Source organism: Camelus dromedarius, chromosome 8 (assembly GCF_036321535.1).
Source record: "Camelus dromedarius isolate mCamDro1 chromosome 8, mCamDro1.pat, whole genome shotgun sequence".
NCBI classification, from domain to species: Eukaryota; Metazoa; Chordata; class Mammalia; order Artiodactyla; family Camelidae; genus Camelus; species Camelus dromedarius.
The window spans coordinates 34,031,166-34,055,587 of record NC_087443.1 but is presented as its reverse complement, the minus strand read 5'-3'; the positions used below and the strand labels follow the sequence as shown (position 1 = coordinate 34,055,587).

General features: G+C 45.1%; 1 protein-coding gene across 4 annotated transcripts in view; it reads left to right on the top strand.

Annotated features, from left to right (window-relative positions):
* The window catches only part of FAM241B (family with sequence similarity 241 member B), a 230,744-nt gene that overhangs the window by 45,481 nt on the left and 160,841 nt on the right, over nucleotides 1-24,422 (top strand). For 2 of the 4 annotated variants that reach the window (XR_010381931.1, XM_064488106.1), the window contains exons 2-4: nucleotides 10,153-10,310; nucleotides 10,802-11,012; nucleotides 20,072-21,246. The gene's annotated coding sequence lies outside the window, so the exon portion shown is untranslated. The remainder of the gene's footprint in view (nucleotides 1-10,152; nucleotides 10,311-10,801; nucleotides 11,013-20,071; nucleotides 21,247-24,422) is intronic. The other 2 variants (XR_010381932.1, XR_010381934.1) reach the window with 2 other exon arrangements.

Below are 24,422 nucleotides of genomic sequence, written 5' to 3'. Positions count from 1 at the left end.
ATGTGTCAGTTGTAGCCCAAGATCAAATATGAAGCTGGTATTGTTTTCTTCTAGTTGATGCCTTCATTTTCTGTGTTCCCCCCATGAAATAAAAACTTCCCAGAATTCTAGAGAAGGTGCACTCAGAACTTATACAAAGAAGTTAATCTGAGATCTGAGCAGCACGACAGTGGACCGTAGTGGATGCTGCAGTGATGCTTCATCCAGATCACACTTTAGCAATGAAGGACTTAACTCTTCTAGATGCTAGGAGTGCCTTTGGCTGTCAGCCCTCTTCAGAGATTGCCTCAGGTTAGTATAGGTGCTGTGTTCCCTTCTTGCAGCAGCCTGCATCTGATGACTGGTCAAAGTGGAACATACATATTCATTCCCATCACCCCAACTTGGGATAGCCTTAAGGACCGTCCCAGCTTCAGAGCTTTCTTGGGTAGAATGAGGCCTTTGTTGAGAAAATGCCTGAGTCCAACTTAACCCCCTTCCCAATCCTGCTTTCTTCCTCTTCTTTGGCCTCCATAGATATTGGTCCTAAGAGAACTCTCGCATAAACTCCCTGCACAGTAATCTCCGCCTCACAGTCTGCTTCCTGAGGAAGCTGACTTGAGACATTGCTTTGCAGATTTAATGTTTTGGAGATAATACAGAACCACTGAACTTTTAGAGCTGGAAGGGATCATAAGGATAATCTAGTGATAATTCAACTACCTCTTATAAATGAAGACCCCAAAATTCAAGAGTAGACTGTGACTTGCCTGAAGTTAGAGGCTGGATCTAATTACTCCTAGCCTTCTGCTTGCCTCAGGTTATCCAAGGATTGGCTTCCTGATTTGACCTATTATGACTCCTTTAAATCTTGGTTTGACACAATGGCTAGCAAATTATAGCCAGCCACCCATTTTTATAAATAAAGTTTAATTGAAAGACAGCTATGCTCATTAATTTAGGTGCTACAACAGCAGAATTAAGTAGTCACACAGAGACTTTATGACCCACAGTGCCTAAAATATTTACTAACTGGCCCTTTACCAAAAAGTTTACCCAAAAACCTGATCACTGTTTTAACACATGAATCAGTCAAGGTCTAGTCAGAAAAACAGAAAGTACTCTAGGGAATTTAATATAGGAAATTGGTCAAGCAGGTGTTGGAAGCAAAAAGTACCTGAAGGTGAAAAGCAAAAAGGTTACACCAAGGGGACACAGGGTAATAGCTACAGGAAGCAGCTGCAGCCTCTTGGACTGGGGGCTAGGATCTGCAATTTCAGAGCAAGGATTCTGTGGAGCTCAGAGCTCTGAGGAAGGGTGTTGGTGGGTGCTGATACTGCTAGCTAAGGGTGGGTGATGAGACTGGTGCTGAGATTGTCAAAGGAAACCGGGGCATTCGTGCTAGAATCAGTTTCTATTGTTAGGGCCAGTGCTGGGGCAAAGCTGACAAGACACTCCAGCAAATGGGGAGGAATAAGTCCCTTCTCACCTCTTCTTGTCTCCCGGTCTCCCTCCAGTCTCCCCTGTTGTCAAAATCTTACAGAAAATTGGCAGGCAAAGCAGGTATATGGTTTACACAGTCAGTTCCAGCAGAGCAGAGCATAGAAGGAGCTGAGAAATAGAAACACAATGACCTGCCCTGTAGGCCAGGATGATGTCAGAGCCACCAGTTAGCTATAGCCTCAAGCTCTCCCCAGGCATGGCATCACTGGAGAAGGAAGAGGGTGTCAGGAGAAATGCCCTGTTAGACTTGCCCTGCTTGGGCCCTGGAGGTCCTCTCGTATTTATAGGTACGTCACAAGGAAAATGGTTAGACTAATGGGTCTAACTGAGTCAAAGATGTGCTTTAAGGACTGTTGGGATAATCCTATGTCCTAATAAAGAAACATTCTCTTCCGCCCCAGGGTAAGTCTTGCCAAATATATCTGCTTCCTTCGTGGCTCAAATTAGTCTTATGACTCTCATTAGCTCTGATTCATCTGACTGGGGTTGTATGTTCACCTCTGAACCAATCACTAGGACAGGAGGAATGAGATGCTCTGACTGGCTTAGCCCGGGCCACTTGCTCCATCCCTGGACTATTGGGTATGAGGGTGAGGAGGGGAAGTGAGGGGTCTGAGTCAGGTGGACTCAGAATAGGGAGGAGGAGTTCCCTCAAAGTCAAGTCAGTGTAGAGTGTGTGCTTAGCAAGCATGAGGTCCTGGGTTCAATCCCTGGTACCTCCATTTAAAATAAATAAATATACCTAACCACCCCCCCCCCCCCAAAAAAAGAAAGAAGGTATGGCCGGACTACTATGAGCTGCCCTGGCTGTGCAGGGCTAAGCCCACCTCCTTCTGCTGTGAGATCCGACAGCTTCCCAGCAGGCAGCAACATCTCTGGAATAGTCCCTGCTTTCCCTGAGATCCCCCTTTGCCATTCCCCGGCTCTGCTCTGAGTTGCAGGGAGCTGACCCTCATGGGCTGTGTTTCCTGGGCTCTAGGGCAGAACTGGTTTCTGCCTGGGATTAGCCATTAGGAGACCCTGGTGGGAGAGTAAAGGGTGGGAACAAGAGAAATCAGGCAATTTCTCACCTGTCCCATCTAAGGCGACATCTCCAGCAGCAAATTTCTCTCCGTGGCTCTGGTCTTTCACCACTGTGCATGACATTATTGGTAGGTTTTTCACTGATGGCCTTTATCAGGTTGAAGAAGTTCTCTTCTATTTCTAGTTCACTTAGATTTTAAATCATGAATAGCTGTTGAATTTTATCAAATACACTTTGTGTGTCTATTGAAATGATTGTGTACTTTTTGTCCTTTATTCTTTAATGTGGTGAATTATATTGATTGCTTTTTAAAAAAATGTTAAACCAACCTTGCAGTGCTGGGATAAACTTTACTGGTCATGATGTATTATCCTTTTTATACATTACTGTAATTGATTTGCTAATGTTGTGGTAAGGACTTTTACATCTATGTTCAGGAAGGATATTGGTCTATAATTTTCTTTTTTTTTTTTAACATTTTTATTGATTTATAGTCATTTTACAATGTTGTGTCAAATTCCAGTGTTCAGCACAATTTTTCAGTTATTCATGGACATATACACACTCATTGTCACATTTTTTTCTCTGTGAGTTATCATAACATTTTGTGTATATTTCCCTGTGCTATACAGTGTAGTCTATTCTACAGTTTTGAAATCCCAGTCTATCCCTTCCCACCCTCCACCCCCCTGGTAACCACAAGTCTGTATTCTCTGTCTGTGAGTCTATTTCTGTCCTTTATTTATGCTTTGTTTTTGTTTGTTTATTTGTTTGTGTTTGTTTTTGTTTTTTAGATTCCACATATGAGCGATCTCATATGGTATTTTTCTTTCTCTTTCTGGCTTACTTCACTTAGAATGACATTCTCCAGGAGCATCCATGTTGCTGCAAATGGCATTATGTTGTCGGTTTTTATGGCTGAGTAGTATTCCATTGTATAAATATACCACATCTTCTTTATCCAGTCACCTGTTGATGGACATTTAGGCTGTTTCCATGTTGGTCTATAATTTTCTTGTGTTGTTTTTGTCAGGTTTTGTTATCGAAGTTTTCCTGGCCATAAAATTCATAAAAATGAATTGGCAGGCTATGTCAGTTATCAGTGTATTGCCTTTCAACTCCAAATCCATTCTTTGCCTGCTGTATGTTAAAAGAGATGGTCATGCATGTATTTCTGCTTTGTCAGCTGGCACCACATTAAGCCTTGTCAGTAGAGGGTGCTGGAGGGACACTGGAGGAGAAAAGGATTTTCTCTTGCTGCAGAGTGAGCTCGCTGTGCTTAGCTAGATCAGCATGGTGGCTTCTCCACCTCCATGTTCCTGTGGCACATGGCAGCCAGCCATCTTCCTGGGTACCTCCTCAGGTGGCTTGGAGTGCTGCCAGTGAGGTACCTCCCCATAAATGGCCACCCCAGCAACTTTGTAGCAAGTTCCAAGGTGTGACACCTCACTGTGGATGACTTCCCTCTGCATCCCAAGGGGCAGGTTTCCATCAAGTCACAGGGCACCTCTGGCACCTCAGCAACCTCTCCACCATCCAGTGAGCCACGCCACATCCTCTTCAGTGAGGTCAGGATTTCGGCCCAGGGATTATGATTATCCAGGCTCAGCTCCCAGGAATAGTGGGTACTCACTGTGTTTGCTATTCCTATATTCTTTAGGGCTCTCTTTAACTCTTACTAGGCAATTTCCCCCCTTTCCTCCCCATCTCCTGTTAATACTTCTTTATGTTAAACTTTAGATTACCATTCGAATTACCATTTGGCTTCTGTCTCCTGATGGGACCCTGAATGAGACAGAGGTGCTTGCTTCTCTTCTATTTTCCAAAAGAGTGTTTAAAATTGATATTATTTCATCCTTAAAATTTGTTCACAATACTTCTTCAGTGTTCTTTTAAGGTCTGCAGTATCCCTGGTGATACGACATTTAATTCCTGATGCTGGTATTTGGTATTCTCTCTTCCTGATAGTCTAGTTAGGGGTTTATTAACTTCATTAGCCTTTTCAAGGAAAAAACTTTGTCTTTATTTTCTTTTTTGTCTCTTTCCATTTCATTGAATTCTGCTCTTCATTATTATTTTTTCTTCTATTTACACAAGGTTGAATTTTTTTCTGTTTACTTCTTTTTCTAGCTTCTTAACATGGAAACCTAGATAATTGATTATTTTACGATATAGGCATTTAAAGTGGTACGTTCCCCTCTAAACACTGCTTTATCTGCGTACTACAGATTTTGATATGTTGTGTTTTCATTAGCACTCCAGTTCAAAATATTTTCTTATTTCTCTTGTGACTTTTTTCTCTGACTCATGGGTTATATAAAAGTATGTTATTTTAATTTCTAATTATTTGTCCCTTAATATCTTATTCTTTATTGGTTTCTAATTTAATTCCTTTGTGACCAGAGAAATATTCTATAAATGTTTAACCTTTTGACTCTATTAAAACTTACATATGGTCTTTCTTAAATGCTCCATATGCACTTGAAATTAATTTATATTTTGTGGTTGTTGGATGGTAGCATTCTGTAAATGTCAGTTAGGTCAAATTGGGTGATAGTGTTGTTCAGATCTTCTATATCCTTGGGTTTTCTTTTCTTTTCTTTTCTTTTTTTTCCTGCTTCAGTCAATTAACAAATGAAGGGTGTTAAAATTGTTGGCTAAAATTATGGATTTCTCTAAACTTTCTTTTGTTCTGTCAGTTTGGTTTCATAAATGTTGAAATTCTGTTATTAAGTTCATGCATTTTAGGAATTGGTATATCTTATTAATTAATTGTCATCTTTAATATCATCAGATGGTCCCCTGTATCTCTCATCATAAGCTCTGTCTTTAAATCTACATTGTCTGACATTAATATAGCCACATCAAGTTTCCTCTGTTTAGCGTTTGCAGTGTATGTCTCTTTCCATCCATTTAATTTCCATCTATTTGTATTTTTATATTTAAATTGTCTCTCTTATAGACAGTATGTATTTGGCCTTTAAAAAAAATCTAGTCTCTTCTGACAACATCTACCTTTTAATTGGAGTGTGTAATGCATTTATCTCTAATGTAATTGTTGGTGTGGTCTTTTATTTGTTCCTTCAATTTTTTCCCTTCATTTTCCCTTTACTATGTTCTTTTGAGTCAATCAAATATTTTTTAGTATTTCACCTCATTTCCTCTATTGGCCTCTTAATTCTATGCCTTTTCATTAGTTTTATTATTTCCTTCTAAAAGTATGAGGCCATTTACCTGTCCCCTCCATCCTTTGTGCTATATTTGTGATATATTTTACTTCTTCATGTTATAAACCTATCGTACATTATTATCATTTTTGCTTTTCTTATATTGTTGTTACTTTTGCTTTAAAGAGTTTATTCTAAGAAAGTCAGAAGAATGAAAAATAAATACCGACAACATAATGCCATTTGCAGCAACATGGATGCTCCTGGAGAATGTCATTCTAAGTGAAGTAAGCCAGAAAGAGAAAGAAAAATACCATATGAGATCGCTCATATGTGGAATCTAAAAAACAAAAACAAAAACAAACAAACAAACAAAAACAAAGTGTAAATACAGGACAGAAATAGACTCACAGGCAGAGAATACAGACTTGTGGTTACCAGAGGGGTGGAGGGTGGGAAGGGATAGACTGGGATTTCAAAATTGTAGAATAGATAAACAAGATTACACTGTATAGCACAGGGAAATATACACAAAATGTTATGATAACTCACAGAGAAAAAAATGTGACAATGAGTGTGTATATGTCCATGAATGACTGAAAAATTGTGCTGAACACTGGAATTTGACACAACATTGTAAAATGATTATAAATCAATAAAAAATATTAAAAATATATATATATATATATTAAAATAAATAAATAAATAGCTTGTTTTTTGGACAGCAAAGGAAACCATAAACAAATTATATGCATGTTATATGATTTGTTACTGTCTTGCAGGTCCCTGATATTTTGTTTAGTTTTTTCAATATTTTTTCTGTCTGTTCTTCAAATTAACTAATTTCCCTGGCTTTTCTGCTGCCATCTCTGTTCTCATTAGATCATAGCAAGAGCACATAATATTAGCAGAATGATTTATCACTGATAGTGTTACTCATGATCATTTAGCTAAGGTAGTATTTGTCAGATTTCTCCATTGTAGTTATCTTTTCCCCTCTTCCATGCTGTATTCTTTGGAAGCAAGTCACTAAGTGCAGTCCACACTTTTCTTTTTCTTTTTTTTCAAAAGAAGGAAACAAGGAACAAATAGAAAAAAATTTTATTGGCAGAGTAAGATTTAACATATCAATAATTACCTTAAACATAAAACCTCCTAGAACTAGTAAGTGAATTCAGCAAGGTTGCAGAATACATGATAAACATAAAAAAATCAATTCTATTTCTATATACTAGCAATGACCATGTGGTAACTGAAATTAAAAATGAAATACCATTTACAATAATGCACACACAAAAATAAAATATTTGCATATGAATCTAGCAGAACACATATGGGACTGGTAGTTGAATGCTGATGAAAGACTATCTAAATAAATGGAGAGACATACCATGTTTATGGAATATTCTACATAGTAAAGATGTCAGTTCTTCCCAGATTGATATACAGGCTTAACATAATTCCTATCAAAACCCCAGCAAGATTTTTTTTGTAGATTATTCTAAAATTTATATGAAATGGCAAAGGAACTAGAATAGCTGAAACAGTTTTGGAAAACGGGACTGATATTAAGTCTACTTGATTTCCAGACTTATTATATAGCTACAATAATTAAGACTGTGCAATATTGGTGGAGGGATAGACATACAAATCAGTGGAACAGAATAGAGAACCCAGAAATAGGCCCACACTAATATGCTTAAGTGGTTTTTAATAAAGGTGTAAAAGCAATTCAATGGAGGAGAGATAGCCTTCTCAACAAATGGTGCTGGAGCAAGTAGGCATTCATGGGCAAAACAAAACAAACAAAACTTTTAACTTGCAACCTAAGTCATGTTTTATACAGAAATTAATTCAAGATAAATTCTGAACTTAAGTGTAAACATAGAATTATAAAACTTGTAGAAAAAATTCCTCATGATCTAGACAAAAAGCTTTTAGACCTGATACTAAAAGGAAGACTCATAAGAGAAAAAGTGGATAAATTGGATTTTATCAAAATTAACAAATTTTCTCTATGAAAAATCCTGTTAAAAGAATGAAAAGACAAGCAATAGAGTGAGAAAATATTTGCAAAGCCTATATCCAGCAAAGGACTAGTACCTAGAATACATACAGAACTCTAAAACTAAACAGTAAAAAAGCAAACAATTCAATTAGAAAATGGACAAAAGACATGAACAGCTATTTCACCAAAGAAGATGTACAGATGGCAAATAAGATGTGAAAAGATGTATAATATAATTGATCATCAGGAAATGCAAATTTAAACCACAATGAGATATACCTATAAACCTGTAAGAATGGCCAAATAAAAAATAGTGACAATGCTAAATTTCTGTGAGCATGACGAGAAACTAGTATCTTATACATTGCTGGTGGGAATATAAAATGATATAGCCACTTCGGAAAACAGTTTAGCAATTTCTTATAAAACTAATATATAAGTATCATACAATTCAGCAATCTGGGTATTTGTCCCAGGGAAATGTAGACTTATGTTCACACAAAAATCTGTACATGAATCCTAATAGTAGTGTGAGGGAAAACTGTTTTCTTTCTATCCTCAGAATAGTCAGCTTGATACTGCTGATCACCAAATGTAGGGGGAAGGGGTTCCTTCACCAAGCAATTCAGCGACACCAGCTTGGTGTCTTTCAACTCAGTTCAGTTTTGACACCATCTACCTGGCATTAGCATCAGATCCCACAGGTTAAAGACTCAGTCCCACAAGACTGTCCCCTTGACACCTCTGAAGCCAATCACAATTTCAGGTTGTTATCTGTACTTCTGACTGACTACTGGTTCAATTAATTTATTATAGAAGCTCATAGAACTCAGGAAAATAGTTTACTTACTAGACTACCGGTTTATTATAAAAAGATATAGCCCAGGAATAGCCAGATAGAAGAGATGCATAAGGCAACGTGTGTGGGAAGGGGTGCAGAGCTTCCATGCCCTCTGTGGGTGTACCTCCCTCCCAGCACTTCCACGTGTTCGCCAACCTGAAAGCTCCCTAAACCCCATCCTTTTGGGTTTTTATGGAAGCTTCACAGCATGTGCACACTTGATTAAATCATGGTATATTGGTGATTGATTCAATCTCCAGCTCCTCACCCCTCCTCAGAAGTCTAGGGGAAGGGCTGAAAGTTCCAACCCTCTAATGACATGGTTGGTTCCCCTGGCTCAGGAGTGGTTGAAAGAGACTTGTTATATGCATAATGAAAGACACCTTTATGTCTCTTATCACTTAGGAAATTTCAAGAGTTTAGGAACTCAGTATCAGAAAAGAGGATGAAGATCAAATACATATTTCTTATTATAAATCACAATATGACAAGTAGCTTTATTCCTAATAGCCCCAAACTGGAAACAACCCACTTGTCCTCAATTAATGAGTGGTCAAACTGTGGTACATCCATAGTGTGGAATACTACTCAGCAATGAAAAGGAATGAGCTATTGATAACAACAACCTGATGACTCTCCAGATAATTCTCTGGAGTGAAAAAAGCCAATTCCAAAAGATTACATACTATATGATTCCATTATATAATATTTCTTGAAATGACAAAATTATGGAAATGGAAAACAGACGTGTTGTTGTCAAAGATTAAGCAAGAAGTGTGTCTATAAAAGGACAACATGAGAAATTCTTGTGGTGATAGAAATGTTCTGTATCTTGACTATGTTAGTGTCCAGTGTCCTGGTGTGATATTATACTAGAGTTCTGTAAAATGTTACCATTGGAGGAAATTGGAAGATAATCTGCAATTATCTTAAAATATAAAGTTTAAGAAGAACTATATCTGCTTGAATTTATTGGGGATCTAGCAAAGTAGTTATGGTAAATTTTAAAATGACTACAAATTCCTCCTATTCACAACCTTTTACATGGTGACAGTGCTGCTTCTTCCATTAAGGGATGAGGATCTATGTTTCCATCCCTTGAAACTGGAATGAAGAGTCTATTTCTGATGTGCATTGACCAACAGAACACTAGCAAACATGATGCAAGCAGAAGTTTGTAAGCACTTGTTCATTAGGACTTACTCTTTTTGCTGAACTTAGAACCCTGAAACCATAATATGAATGGGCCTGAGCTAGCCAGCTGGAGAGTCCATATGGAGGAGAACCAAAGCTCCCTGGCCAACTGCCTGCAAACTGCCAGGGGTATGAATGAGTTAGCATCAGAATGAAAAATTTCTCTCATCAACTAGTGGATTACCTTGAAGTAAAATTTGTATGGAGAAGGAAAATTAAATGCTTAATTCATTCCTTTATTTACCGGTTCTTGGAATCATGAATTAGTGTCCTAGTGTGGTGAATTTGTATTGAGTTAACCTTGCTAAGCTAGCACGATGTTTCTTAGATTTCCCTCCCTGCAGAATTCAGGTTAGTGTGCACTACAGTAGACATTTTGTACCAGACTTGGAAGGCAGAAGTGTAGCAGCAGCCATATGTAATTTTTTGTCCACAGGGTTCTCCACAACAAAAGTCAAGGAAGGGGACCATGCAGCTTATCCACATTGTTGTTTACCTGCTGCCTAAACTTATCTGTGTGGGCCAGGAGCCAGGCCTGCAGCTACTCTAGATGCTACCAGATGTTCCTCAGCTTCTCTAACTCCTGGACTAGAGGTGTGTTTAACTCCATGATGAAGGCTTACTTTAAGCGAAGTCTAATTTCCAATCCTGTCTCCTTCTTCTCCTTATTGGAAACCATTTTTACTAGTTCTTGATTTATCCTTCCATTGTTAAAAGTGTAAGCAAATTTATCTATCTATCTATTAATCAAACATCATCAAAGCTTGAGGCTTGGAGGTGGTGAAAGATTGATGTGGGTGCCAGTTTATCTTAGCTCCATCACCTCATGTCCACCTTCCCTCCCCACCTGCCTGCCTGTGGACTTCAGGCTCCAGCAGCTGACTTGGAAGCAATAGCCATTTGGAGAGCGTAACCAACTCCCACAACTGAGTATGGTTAAGTCCCTATGATAAATCCTTTATTATAAATATCTTCTGGTGGGTTCTGCCTCTTTGATTGAACTCTGGCAGATATATCTAGAAACTTCCAAAGTAATGATTTTTTAAAATAACTAATGAATTTATGGTTGGGACTTCTGATTTCAGCTTCAACATGTAAAGGGCTTGGAAGCCGTCATTCTGCATCTACAACAAGAAAAAAAGTGAACAAACTGAAAATCGGCAACTTTTTTTAGACCCATCAGAGCATTGAGGTCACAGGGCACACCACTACCTCCAAATCTGGAGACAGATGAATAGAGAGAATTACAGTCAGAATCAGCATACCTAGAGCAGAAACTGCTGGAGCCACAAACAGGTAGGTACACTTAAATGGTAATTTTGACCAATTGTTGGAGGCTGAGTGTGGATTAGCTTGAAAGTAAGACATGCTAGGCTTAGGGGAGTCCCATACTTTCGTAGGTTTTACCTTCTGGAACCCCACTGAGTTCTCAAGGTAAAGATCTAAGAAAAATCCTCTTGAGAATCCAGAGGGTTCTCCATAACAAAGACCTCTCTCCAAGAGAGAGTCTTAGCTGCCTAGGGAAGGGCAGTTGGCCAACTCCAGCCCCCTCTAGTCCTCCTGTCTCACTTAAGAGGAGTAGAAAAAAGCTAAGAAATCTTCTAAGGTCGTAGCCTATGGACTCAGGCCCACTAAAGGACTGAGATTTAATCTTAGGGCTGTGTGATGGCTCCCCTCTCCAACCTCACTTCAGCAGGTCTCTAGTATAACAGTGGATTATAACTGCAAGAGCTACAAGACACAGATTCTATTTAAGAAGGAGTTTTAAAACCCTTGAAATAAATCTCTGCGGTTAACCCACAACCTTGATGTGTAGTGAAGTTCTTCTGCTTCATTTGTTTTTTATTTTTAGATCTTGCTTTAAAATTTATTGATTTAATTTTATTTTATAATTCTGTAAGACATTTAAGTGGCGCCAAAGTCAAAACCGTAGAACAAGTTACTTTAAGTGAAGTCTAATTTCCAATCCTGTCTCCTTCTTCTCCTTATTGGAAACCATTTTTACTAGTTTTTTTTTCCTACCCCCTACCCCCTTGGCAACCACAAGTTTGTGTTTTATTTCTATGAGTCTGTTTCTGTTCTGTATTTTTTTTTATAGATTCCGCATATGAGCAATCTCATATGGTATTTTTCTTTCTCTTTCTGGCTTACTTCACTTAGAATGACATTCTCCAGGAACATCCATGTTGCTGCAAATGGCGTTATGTTGTTGGTTTTTATGGCATTTTTACTAGTTTTTGATATCCTTCCATTGTTATAAGTGTAAGCAAATTTATCTACCTATTAATTAATTAATTAAATTGTTTGTATTAATATTCTTCCTTTTCTTAGATAAAAGACACCATATTATACATTGTTCTATACTTTGTTTTTTCACGTGGCAATTATCATTCCATGGTTGTGTATCTGTAACCAGATTTTGAATGAGCTAGACTTGCTAGGATGCAGATAGAAAGCAGTTACATATATCATTTCTCCCCATTTAAACTGGCTCTCCCATCTCATTCTTCCTTGACCCTGGATGAAACCTCTGGCTGTACTCAGGGCTTTCTCAATCACTAACAGGTAATGAATAGTACCTAAACTGTATTTAGGCCTTCTCCCTTCCCTCAGCTCAGACCTACAGCAGGTTGGGAGCCCTGCAGTGGGACAGGTGTGCTTGTGGGAGGTGTGATCAACTTCTCTCTTCTCTTCCTTCTCCTGCCCACCTCCCTAGCTGCTGGTTTGTACCCCAGAGTGGGAAGAACCAGAGAAGTTCTTGCTTGGCCGCTGTGGTTGTCCCCTGGTGCTAGTGCTCTCTGGCTGTAGCTCTTTCCAGATGCTGGTCATCCTGCTTTAAAAGTAGCTTCCTGGGTTCTTTGAAAACCATCCCTTTCACTAAGGAGTTCTCACCTACAGTTTCCTCGCCACAGACATTGTCTCCATTTGCTTTGCTGTATAAGACCCCTATCTGCCCCGTGGTTTCTGGGAGTCACCTAGTTCCTTCATGGTCTCAAGGTGACCCCTGGCTTCCTTCTTCAGGCTCTACATAAAGTCACATTGTAGGGACCATCCTGACACTTAACTCTCTGTGAGCTTGGGAGAGGAATTCCCTGGGATCAAGACTAATGTAGGACTGCTGCCTTAAAGGTACATCCAGGTTGCAGTAGTTGGTGTCCAATTTCTCTGAAAGCATCTGAGCCAGGCAGCACATGGTGCTCCCAGACCCTCCCTCCCCAGAGCAGGTCCCGTCCACCTGTGTGCCCTTGTCAGCCTCCTGCAGTCAGATGCCCTCTCCATGCTCAGCCCCACTGGCCTTCTCAGGGAGCTTACTGCCTTCCCAGGGCTGTCCGATGGCTCCGTGCCCAGCTGCTGCCCCTGCTCCTATCATATACCCGGAGGAGGAGGCCGGGCTTACCCCTCGCCCTGAGGCTGAGACTGGCCAGGTGCCCAATGAGGCTTTCTGGTTCCAGACTCACAGCCCCGTGAGCTGAAGACCACATCTCAGGGTATCAGAGAGGGCTTGTCCTGGGAGAGCAGAGTGATGGGTGTTTGAAATTAAGACAAGGGCAGAGATGGCAAAAGTGGATCCTGGACTGGGCACCTGAGGTTAGATCCGGCCCTATAACTGCCAGGGGTTGGGAGATTCCCCTGCCCTATTTAGCTTTAATTTCCCTCACTGTAAAACTAGGTAGGAGATCAAGTCTAGTTCATGGTTTTGTTGGAAGATTTAAAAGAGAATGTGTAAAGATGCTCATTAGTGGTGAATGTCATTTGGGATGAACACAGGATTTACTAAGCTTGGCCTGGCCCAGATTTACTCATTTCTGGTTCCTTTTGGTTTTTTGGTTATAGCAGGAGGGCTTGCACTGGCTTTTTCTGCCTCACCGAGAGCCTGATTTCTTCACATTCAGTAGCTGAATTTCCCTTCTCTGCCTGTATCTACTTGCAATATGGCTTATTAGTTTAGGGTTCTGCCTTGCAAAGAAATCATTCTTTACAGTTAATAATCCAAGGATGTAATTGCAAATGATGCTCTGGGTGATGGCGAGGCAGGAGCCCTGCACAGGGTGGACCATGTTGTGTTGACAGAGGTGTGTGTGCAAGACAGTGTCCCAACTGTTACTCCCAGGACAAATACTTCCAGGACAAACAATTCCTGTGTCAGGGTGGGCAGGAGGACCCTTATGAAGTGTGAGCAGTGAGGATGCAGCCTGGCAGATTTGGATTCAGAAGCAACATGGTCTTGTTCGCCACTGGGTGTGGGAAAGGATGTGTCACTTAGGGACCCCAAAGCTACCCCAAGTAGCCCACATGTCTGCTATCTTAACAGGGGGCCATCAGCTGGACTTCCCTACTTCTCAAAACCTCAGGGCTCTCCTCACACTTCCATGTGGCTCAGCCTCTTCCAGGGCAGGGTCACTGCATCAGGTGCCCTCAGGGCCCAGGAAGGTACCAAAAAACAAGAGAAGTAAGCCAAGGCCAAGCCAAGAACGATGACCTGTACTATGAGGGGTCCTGGTTTAAAGACAAGTGCTTGGCCACTGGAGAGCATCCCAGTCTGAGGAGGCAGTGGCCGCTGGTCCAGCCAGTGGGTGACACACAGAAATACAAACCCATTCATACCAAGTGTTCCCATTTTCCAAGAACGCTAGTATTCTGGATTATTAGGGAAAATATGCAGACTTTTCAACATGGACTCCCCCCCCCCCCTTTTTTTAAACATTTGAAACCTTTCAAAACACGTCAGCAGGCCAGCTTCAGCCCACAGCCCAAGAATCTAATTGCCTCAAAGTAGAGAATTTGCAAACTCTGCCTTGATCTGATGGGAGTTTCAGGAAGACCTGAAGCAGGAGGAATCAGGACTGCCAGGGCCAGGGCTGTGCTGGCATTTCTGAGGAATGTTCCTGGAGTTAATTGACTTTGGATAAATCAAGCATTTGGGATTTGAATTAACCAGCCTGGGCCAGGAGGCAGGGGTGGAGGCTAATGCCCTAGGGCTTGCAGCAGGAAGACTTGCATATTATCCTGGCCAGCTCCTCAGGAGCCAGGCTCACTAGCTGCCCTCTCTGGATCCCCTGGTATTTGCTTTAGGGGCCAAAAATCCCCAGCAGCCTGGCAAAGGGCTATGGCCCATAACTGCACCTTAGCAAATCATTGTCACCCACCCTGGCAGAAGGGGGTGCTTGATGGATCCCTGGGGGCGAGTGTGAGGCACATGAAGGGCCAGGAAGAGGGAGGGGAAGAGCAGTCACGTCAGACTTCAGGACCACAGCTAAGACAGGATTTCACCTTCCGTGGAGGCCTCTCCTATGCAGGGTTCTCACCTCCTTGGTCACTCCCCAGTCTTGCTGTTAGGGTTTCCATCCTGCCATAGACACACAGAAACTGTGAGGGGAAGAGGAACAGACCCCCAAGTGTCAGGAAATCTTATGGGCACCTGGGCCTGGGTGCTCACCTCAGACAAGAGTCAGGGCTATCCTCAGCCTATGTTGTCTTGGTTCCTCTGTCATTTATATAAGGGAGGGGCTGGTGGAGAGCACTGCCTGCACCCCTTAGGGAAGACCTTGGGACTTCCGGGTCAGAAACCATGGCCAGGTTTGCCCCAGTACTGGGAGGGGATGAGACTGGGGGCCTTTAACGAGCTTGATGGGTCAGAGGCAATGGTGAGAAACCCCCAAGCACTCCAGGCCCATCCCAGCTGTCTCAGTTATACCCTCAGTGACACCAGGTGAGGACCAGGGGGTGCACAGATGTTGATTCAGACACAGCTTCCTCATAGGAGTCCCCAGGGAATTCCATTTGGGGGCAGCCCACCACAGCTGTGAGATCAGAGGGAGGCAGCACTCAGCCCCTCCTAACAGAGACCTTTGGATGTTGCCCTTGCAAATGAATATGAATTGATGATTTCCGGAAAAGGCTTTAATAACTCAAAGAACAAAGATGAAGTTATTTGTAGGTTCAGGTTCAAAGACAAGCAATTCTTTGGTAAGTAGCCCGCTTGGTTAATTCCCACACTTCCCACACTGCGCTGCATTCCCTCAGCCAGCTAAGCCTTCAAAGCCCTGGCTGACCATTCACTGCGGGACACTGTGAGGACAGAGGACCGTGGAAGGAGGGACCTGGCTAGGAAGCCTGGCCACCTCTCCCTTCATCTCAGGCTGGGAAGCGATCAATCCCCTAGTAAAGCAAGAGCATCTTGGACCAGCACTTACCTCTGCACAGGCTGGGTTCGGGGTACTGGGTCTCCCTCATTGCTGTACTCCCCTAAACCTTTCTCAGCTCTCATTTCCCTTGAGAGGGAAGGACATGAATCACATAAGTCTTCTGGTGGGATGTGGAGGCAGCCCCAGGGCCCTGAGTCTGTGTCAGGTGCACTGGTAGCTCTCCCAGGAGGGTGTGGTCACCTTGGATTGAGAGAGGATGCCAACTGCCAGGCCTGGGCCCTCGATTCCTGGCTCAGGCCCACGTTACATGTGTGACCTTGATCTAATGAGTGTTCTGGGTCAGCCTCTACTATCTGTACTATAAAATGGGGCCAATACTGTAGGTGCACTAAGCACTATCATGTATGTAAAGCTACTATTTGGAAATACTCAGGCGTCAGGAATCCCTCCATGATATGTGAGTGGCCTGAGGAAGCACACAGCTGGGGCAGCAGATGTGCCCTCAGTGATGAGGTTGGGCTGATCTCCCCTCAACAGGGGACAGTGGGACTTTCTGCTTCCCCCTCAGCTCTCCCAGTAAGCCCCCTGATATAATCATTTAATACGATCAGATTATGTTCAATGAATTCCCATTCCAAGGCCTTCTGGTCAACCCAGAGAGACTCCTCTCCCCTGCACACTTCTGGGCCATCTCTCCTTCCATGGGCACATAGAATGGGCAGGATTCTGCCACTGCCACACTCCCACACCACACAGTGAGTAGATGGCCTCAGGGAGTTAGATGCCCCTTGGTTTATACTTTCTCAGGAGTGGTTAGGGACTGAGTAACTCATTTGCATGGAGAGCTAATGTTTATTGAGCACATACTACATCAGGCAATGAGCTGTGTTACTATCCCAATTAATTCTCAAAAGAGACTTATTGCTGTTCTCTAGTATGGAGCTGGAAGCAGAGTCAGGGGCAGTTGAAGAGCTTGTCCAAGGTCACAGGCTGGTTCAGGAAGAGTTGGAAAGTAGGCAGAGGTGATGTGATTGCCCGTCTGGGCCTTCGACCTCACTGAGATGACAGTTCTTGAAGGTGGGACACAACCTATCCTTCAGGAAATGTGCTTCCTCTGTGCTTGGTAGCTATACTGCTCTCCCACCCTGGACATCTCCAGTGTTACTCTCTGAGCTGGACCAGGACTGGGGCTCACATGGGAGAGCCCATCCCACAGTCCTGAGCTCCTCTGCTGACCACCCTGCTGCACCTGGCGGGAGGCTGGCCAGAAGTGGCCAAGCAGGGCTGTTTATTGCCAGGATCTCTGATGCCCCACGGAGGACTGATTTGGTTCCTTTTCATTACATTTTCTGCTGATTAAAACATATGGTAAAACATTTTAGAAAATACAGAGAAGCACAAAAAAGAAAAAATTTTAATTTGAAATCAGCGTTTCTATATGTTTTATGTTGTCTGTCTTTAGTGTGTGATGCTTTTTCTACTTTAAGAAGTTTTTTTGATGTGGTATTTGAATGAAGTATTCAGTTAATCAGTTAATATTGGTTTGAAAACTCCTTTCCGGTCAACCATGCTTTTCTGGGCCCTTGGTATGAGGGGGTACCTGCCATCACCTCACCTTCCGTACACTGGACTGTGAACACCCTGCTAGAAAGTCAATTTATACAAATTTGGGGATTTTTATTCCACTTAATTCCAACCATCCTTCCTCTCAGATGCAAAGCCTTTCCCTTAACCATGCTTGGTGACTAGTTTTCATTATCATTCCCAATGAAAAACTAACTCTGTTCAAAAATTCATAGCTCATCTGACAATTGAAATAGGTCCCAAAAGTTTTCCACATGGAAATGAACCATTTGTAGGGAATAGCCCTGACCTGTGGCAAGAAAAAGAAAAATAATTTTTTAAATTATTAGAGATTGTTCATTATCAAAATGATACACAGGGGGCAGGTATAGCTCAGTGGTAGAGTGTGTGCTTAGCATGCACAAGGTCCTCGGTTCAGTCTTCAGTACCTCCATTAAATAGATTGATAGATAGATAGATAGATAGATAGATAGATAGATAGATAGATAGATAGATAGATAGATAGAGAAAGAAAGAAAGAAAGAAAGAAAGAAAGAAAGAAAGAAAGAAAGAAACCTAATTACCCTCCAAAAGCAAAGATTTTTATTTTCAATGGAAAAGAATCAATAAATATATATGTAACTGAATCGCTTTGCTGTGCACCTGAAACTAACATTGTAAACCAATTACACTTCAATAAAAAATAAAAATTAAAAAAAGATACAAAAAGTAGGAAAGCAGGAAAATAATAAAAGAGTAAAGAATAAAATATTACCCCAAATCCCAAACCTACAGATAAGTGCCTGTAATATGTCAAATACAGTTTAGTAAACCTCATTTTCCTTGAAGGATAGACCAAAAATTGCAGTGGAGTTATAGAAAGTATTGAGCATCACACAGACGTTTCTTCATGAGACAAACTAATTCCCCACCCTCTGCTACAAAAAACCCTGAAGTTACAATGAGTCTATAAAACCACTAACAAATTAGGGCTCTAAGTGGAGAATCTTTAGTTTGATTATAATCTGTGTGTTTTTAAAATTTAAGTGTCCAGGAAGTGACACTTAGACTCATAAAAATTAGAGTATTTCTAAGCAGACAAGTCTATTTTTGAAAAAATTTGAAGAACGACATTTAAAACTACCTTCACCCTTGGGGAGATTCTCCTGGGGTTTGGCCCTAAGTATAGGCCCTCCTGCAGAGCTTCCTCCCCGCCCTCTGATCACAGCCCAGTGGGTGCAGGTGCAGGAAAGAACTGGCCTTTCGTCCGACAGAGGGAAATGTGCAGACCCACATCTGTCCACCCCGGGTGGCAGGTGTGGAGCTGTGGTTCCAGCCTCTGGGAATTGGTGGCCTAGCTCCTAGGACCCAGGGAAGCTCGGGTCATGAAAAAGGCCAGGGAAAGAATTGTCCTCCCGAATCACCGATGTCAGAAGTGGTGTGGCCCTTGGGGACCATGGGTCCTAACTTTCAGAGGAGTCTGGGACCCGGGGAAGCTGGAGCAGGGTGGGGAGGGCACTGGCAGGAAAGCAACCAGGCAGAGCAGCTGGGCCTCCCTTCTCTCTTTACATCAGGGATGCAGCAAGTTAGGGCTCAGGACAGAGAAGATTCCACGGCTGCCAGCTGTGGACTGTCTGAGCCCCGTGAGTGCCACCTCCCAGCTCCCCCAAATAACAGCACACACACCACACAGAAGCCCCGCCCCCTCCTCAGGCTCCCCTGTGTCAGTAAATGGCACCCCCACCCCCAGGCGCTTAGGTCACTCACCTGCATGTCGTTCTGGATCCCCCTTGGCCCCCACCCCCACACCCAGTCCCCCCACGGTTCTGGCTGCCTCTGTGTCCAAACGCACTCAGACCTGCCAGCCCCTCCACAGACTCACTGTACTTAGAGTAAAGCCCCAACCCCTTCCTGGGGCTCCCGAGGCGCTGCCCCTCGCCTCTCACCTCTCACCTCTTTCCCCTCAACCAGCTCAGCTGGTTACACCTCAGGTCTCGGTCACACAGCTTGGAACCCTCTTCTGGGACTTTCCCTGGCCATCCCCTCAGCTGGCCTCAGTTCCAGGACCGCCTCCTCAGAGAGACCTCATCTTGCTGAGAATTTTAAATAATATACAAAAGTAGCAAAAGTTGTACAGCGCACTGGAAGCCGCCTCCACCTACCTCAGTGATGGTCAATCCCGGCCAGTCTGGTTTTACTGATCCCTCACCGTTGAATATTTTGAAGCAAATCCCAGACATCCCACCACTTCCTGTATAAATATTTCACTTTCTTTTAAAGAAAAATTGTATCTAAAAGACAGGACAGGTCACCTGTTCTTAAACGGCTGTCCCTTCCCTCGTGTATTGACGTCACAGCACTTTTCATTTTAGCATTTGTTTGTTCATTGTTTGTTACTTTATTGTCTGTCTCCCTCCCCAGTCCCTCCAATGTCAGGCCCTGGAGAGCAAGATGTCTGCCTGTCTTGTCCGCACCAAACCCCAGAGCCCTACACAGTGCCTGGTGCATGGGAGGTGTCAGAATAGGGCAGAGAAGAGAAGCTGCTTCTGCCAGAGTGTGAGCTCTGCTCGCCAAGGGCAGGCAGAAGGGGAGGGATGGATGGATGGACAAGTCCATTGACATTCTTCTTATGTGGTTGTCTTTTAGATAAAAAACCTATCTCTGTGGAAGATGCCACCATAATATGCCCAGGAGTAAAGATAGAGAAGCCAGATGAGTAAGTGCCTAGCCTGGAGGCCACACGGGCAGCTTTTGCCACCATGAAGTGTAAAGAATGTGGGACACCACCTCTCCTGAGGAAGCACTTGTCTGTCTCCAGGAGCGCTCAGGGCATCCTCCATACCTGCCCTGGCTGGTGGTCCTCTGAGGTGCTCGGGGATGCACTGTGGCCCAGGCTCTGCAGAGGAGGGCACGATGCAGGAGATGATGTGCCCCGGGGATGGTACCTTTGCTCCAGGCAGCCTTTTGGAGCTAAACTCACATACTCTGTAAATACAGAGAAGCCGGGATGGTGACACCGTACTGCCATCCCTGGTCACTTAGCTCATGGCCAAGAGGACATCTGATCCCATATGGGGCTCCTCACTGCCTGGGCAGCCTTCATTGCAGAGGTTGACCTCGTAGTACTTTGGGATGAGCTCTCCTTACCCTTGCTGTCTGCTCTGTGGTGGCCCCGAATGCCTGATGTTCAAAGTCATTACAGTGAGGAGATTACGAGCTACAATTTGAGCCAAGTGGAAGAAGCGCATCTGTCCGGCCTCGTGGTCACTGCCTGCCCTTCCTCTGCTGCAGGGAGCTGTGTGTTGACGTCCGCCTGAACCACGGGACCGCCGTCATCAACAACGATGTGCACATCAGCAGCAGGAGCCGTGTGGCCGCCAGGGTGCAGCTCCCGGACCCAGGGCCACCCTGCCCCCTGCGCAGGAGGGCAAGATGCCCGGGAGGCCATTGTGGGGAGCAGCGGGCCCTGGGCAGGCCCGGCAAGTAGCCTGTGCAGACAGGCCCCTAAAGCAGCATCTCACAGGCAGCTCAGGGCCCTGAGCTCCACATCGAGGAGCTGGACCCGCATCAGGCTTGGGCAGTGCCCTGGGAGTGTTACTAAAAAGAGCACCTGGGGTACAACTTACTGTCCAGACCTTGCAAACCTCTGCTGTCTCTGTGAAAGCAGTGTCATTGAAGGCACTTGGAAGGGACCAATTAGAGCTCTAAACAGAATCTAGAAACAGTGCTGAGGCTCTGCCCACCCTGGACCCACCTGGCCACCCCCACTGGCCTAAGCCTTGTGCCGGGGAGCTCCAGGCTCCATCTTGGATTCCAGCAGGGTGAGTGGGAGAGGCTGGGACACTGTGTCCTAGGAGACAGAGTGCAGGACCTCTGGGACACTCGGGCCTTCCAAATTGCGGTCTTGGGCACAGGGGTCGGGAGGACTGGACCAGCTGTGGCTGAGCCCAGTCAGGGACTGTTTCCGGTGTGGCTGAGGCAGCTGGCAGGGCTCTGAACCCACTCCTGACCACCAGAGCTCCCGCCTCCTGAGCCTGTCTGGGGACACCGGCTGCCACTTTGCAGATGTCATCAGCATCCCTGTGCCTCTCCTCCTTTCTCGTGCTCCTCAGCCGTTCCTCTCCCCTGGCTCGCTCTGGTCTCTGCAGGGAGACTCCTCAGTTGATGGGGAAGCTGTCAGGGCCATGGGGAGGGCAGGGGTTCATCTTGGGGAGAGGAAGCTGGGAACAAAGGGCTGCTCCCCTAAGACCTGCTTTTCCAAGCTCCACATCAGCCAGACACCTTAGCCTGGGGCTGCTGGACACGGGCCACAGAGAGCGTTAGGCTGGAGTGAGGTTTCCCCTGGAGGAGGGATGCCTGTGCTGAGTAGCCACCACCCTGGTGTCCAGTACAAGCTGGTGAGGGTGACAACCGTGTGACGGTCTCCCTGTGTCTGTCTCCCTTGTCCCTGCACATCCCCCCATGGATCAGAGACCGAACCTACACATTTCCCACCAGGGTCCCCTTCCCTGCAGCCACCCATCCACAGGCACATTTAGGAGAGAACTCAGGAGCAGCCTATCCTAGCACAGGGCCCCCTCAGCCTGACTGGGCCTCTCCTTTCGGCCGCCCTGTTTCCTGGGCACAGGCTCTCTCTCCCCCTTCCCTGCCCCGCTTCTCTCAAGCAGAGCACTTGACTTAGGGAAGGGCTGTGCAGTGCACGGGTGCTCAGATGCAGCACACGTGCCTGTGGTTATGAACAACAGCACGAGAACAGATCCCATTCTGTAAGCCCCCACGTGGGCCTGGCCTGTGCTGGGACTGTCTGTAACCTCTCTGACGCTCTCAGCTGTCTGCCATTTCCTCACTGCAAATGTGGGGACAGAGGCTCAGAGAGATGGAGTCATTTTGCCCAAGATTGCGGAGAAGTAGGGGAGAGAGGCTCCAGGGATGTGATCAGGGTCTCCTGGATGTGTTCTTGCACCCCCACTTCTCAGGGGGCCCCAGCTGCCCCTCCCTCACCCATCTGTGTGTCGTAGCTCTTTGTGGTCCTTACAGAACCCCTGAGAAGTAGTTCTGTACTAGGAAGACAGTGAGGGCTTGGTTGTCACTGCCTGGAGGACTGGACCTCCTTGACAGGGCCATGCAGGGAGCTGCTGAGCAAGGGCAGCCATGGGGTCCATGGACCAGGGCTCCAGAGGGGCTCTCTGGGTACCACCCCTGACCTCCCAGCCCCACTGTGGTCCCTCTAGATGAGGTAACTTGAGGAGAAGGGAGAGTGAGCTGATGGGAGAAATCAGCCGTGGGAAACAGTTGGTGGGCACCTGGGAAGAAATCACCAAGAGCAGCCCCAGGAATCTGACACCCGTGCCTTCTGCAGAATGAGCCTTCAGAGAACATCCCTGGACCAGCGATGATCACAGTGCCCAAAGGTGTCATGATGATGATCACAGTGCCTACAGTTGTCACAGTGAGAACCAAAGTGCTGAAGGCTGCCACCATGATGACCACAGTGACTAATGTTGTCATAACCACGACCACAGTGACTATGGTTGTCACAGAGGAAGAGACCACAGTGCCTTAGTATATCTCAGAGGAGAAGACCACAGGGCCTGAGCTTATCCGAGAGAAGACGACCACAGGGCCTGAGCTTATTTCAGAAGAGGTGACAACAGGGCATGAGCTTATCACAGAGGAGAAGAATGCAGGGCCTGAGTTTATCTCAGAGGAGAAGACCACACGGCCAGGGCTTATCCTAGAGGAGAAGACATAGGGCCTGAGATTATCCCAGAGGAGGAGACCAAAGGACCTGAGCTTCTCCCAGAGTAGGAGACCACAGGGCCTGAGCTTATCAGAGGAGAAAACCATACGGCCAGAGCTTATCCCAGAGGAGAAGCCACAGGACCTGAGCTAATCCCAGAGGAGAAGACCACAGGGCCAGAGTTTATCAAGAGGATAAGACAACACAGCCAGATCTTATCTCAGAGGAGAAGACCACTGTGCCTGAGCTTATCCCAGAGAAGACAACTGGGTCTGAACTTATCTCAGAGGAGAAGAACACAGGGCCTGAGCTTATCCCATAGGAGGTGACCACTGGGCCTGAGCTTATCCCAGAGAATACCACAGGGCTGGAGCTTATCCCAGAGGAGAAGACCTATGGCCGGACATTATCCCAGAGGAGAAGAACACAGGACCTGAGCTTATCCCAGAGGAGAAGCCCACAGGGCCTGAGCTCATCCCAGATAGGTGATCACAGGCCCTGAGCTTATCCCAGAGGAGAAAACCACACTGCCAGAGCTTATCTTAGAGGAGGAGACCACAGGGCCTTAGCTTATCCCAGAAGGGCTCTCTGGATACCAGCCCTAACTTCTTCAAATCTTTCTCCTCTGATAGGGCAACCCAAGTCTAAGGGGGACTGGGCAGACGGGGAGATCTGGGATGGGATCTGAGCTGCAGGGGAAGAGATCACCCGGGTCCAAACCAGGACTCTGCTGTGTGTTCTTTCTTTAGGCACATGGGTCAGGAGCAAGCCTTCCAACAGTCTCCCAGCAGCCTCCCCCAATGCCATCTCTCCCAGGAGCCTCTCCCCAGGCGGCTCTTACCCCAGCAGCGCCTACCCCACCCACCTGCTTCATCCTCTGTGCCAACCCTCTCTTCTTGTCTTGGTTCATCCCGGCCCTGCTTCTGTACCTGTTGCTGCTCTGGCACATCTGTTGTCTGTGTCGCAAGAAGGTGTGTGACCCCTGCCCACACAGCCTGTGTCCAGCCCTCATCAACCCCCCGAGGGACCAGACACATGTCTGCTCCATGACGCTGCCCGTGGGCAGGTTCCCATCAGCTCCAGGTCCTTAACCAGCAAACAAGGCACAGACTCTGCCTTTCATCTGGGATAGACACAGCCTAGGCTTCCAGGTGGCTACCTGCCTCCTGCTTTCACAAGGAGGTGGCCTATGGGCTATCCCAGGCCTGAGGAGAAGGGACCCCAGGTCCCCTGAGACCAGGGCTGCTTCACAGCAGT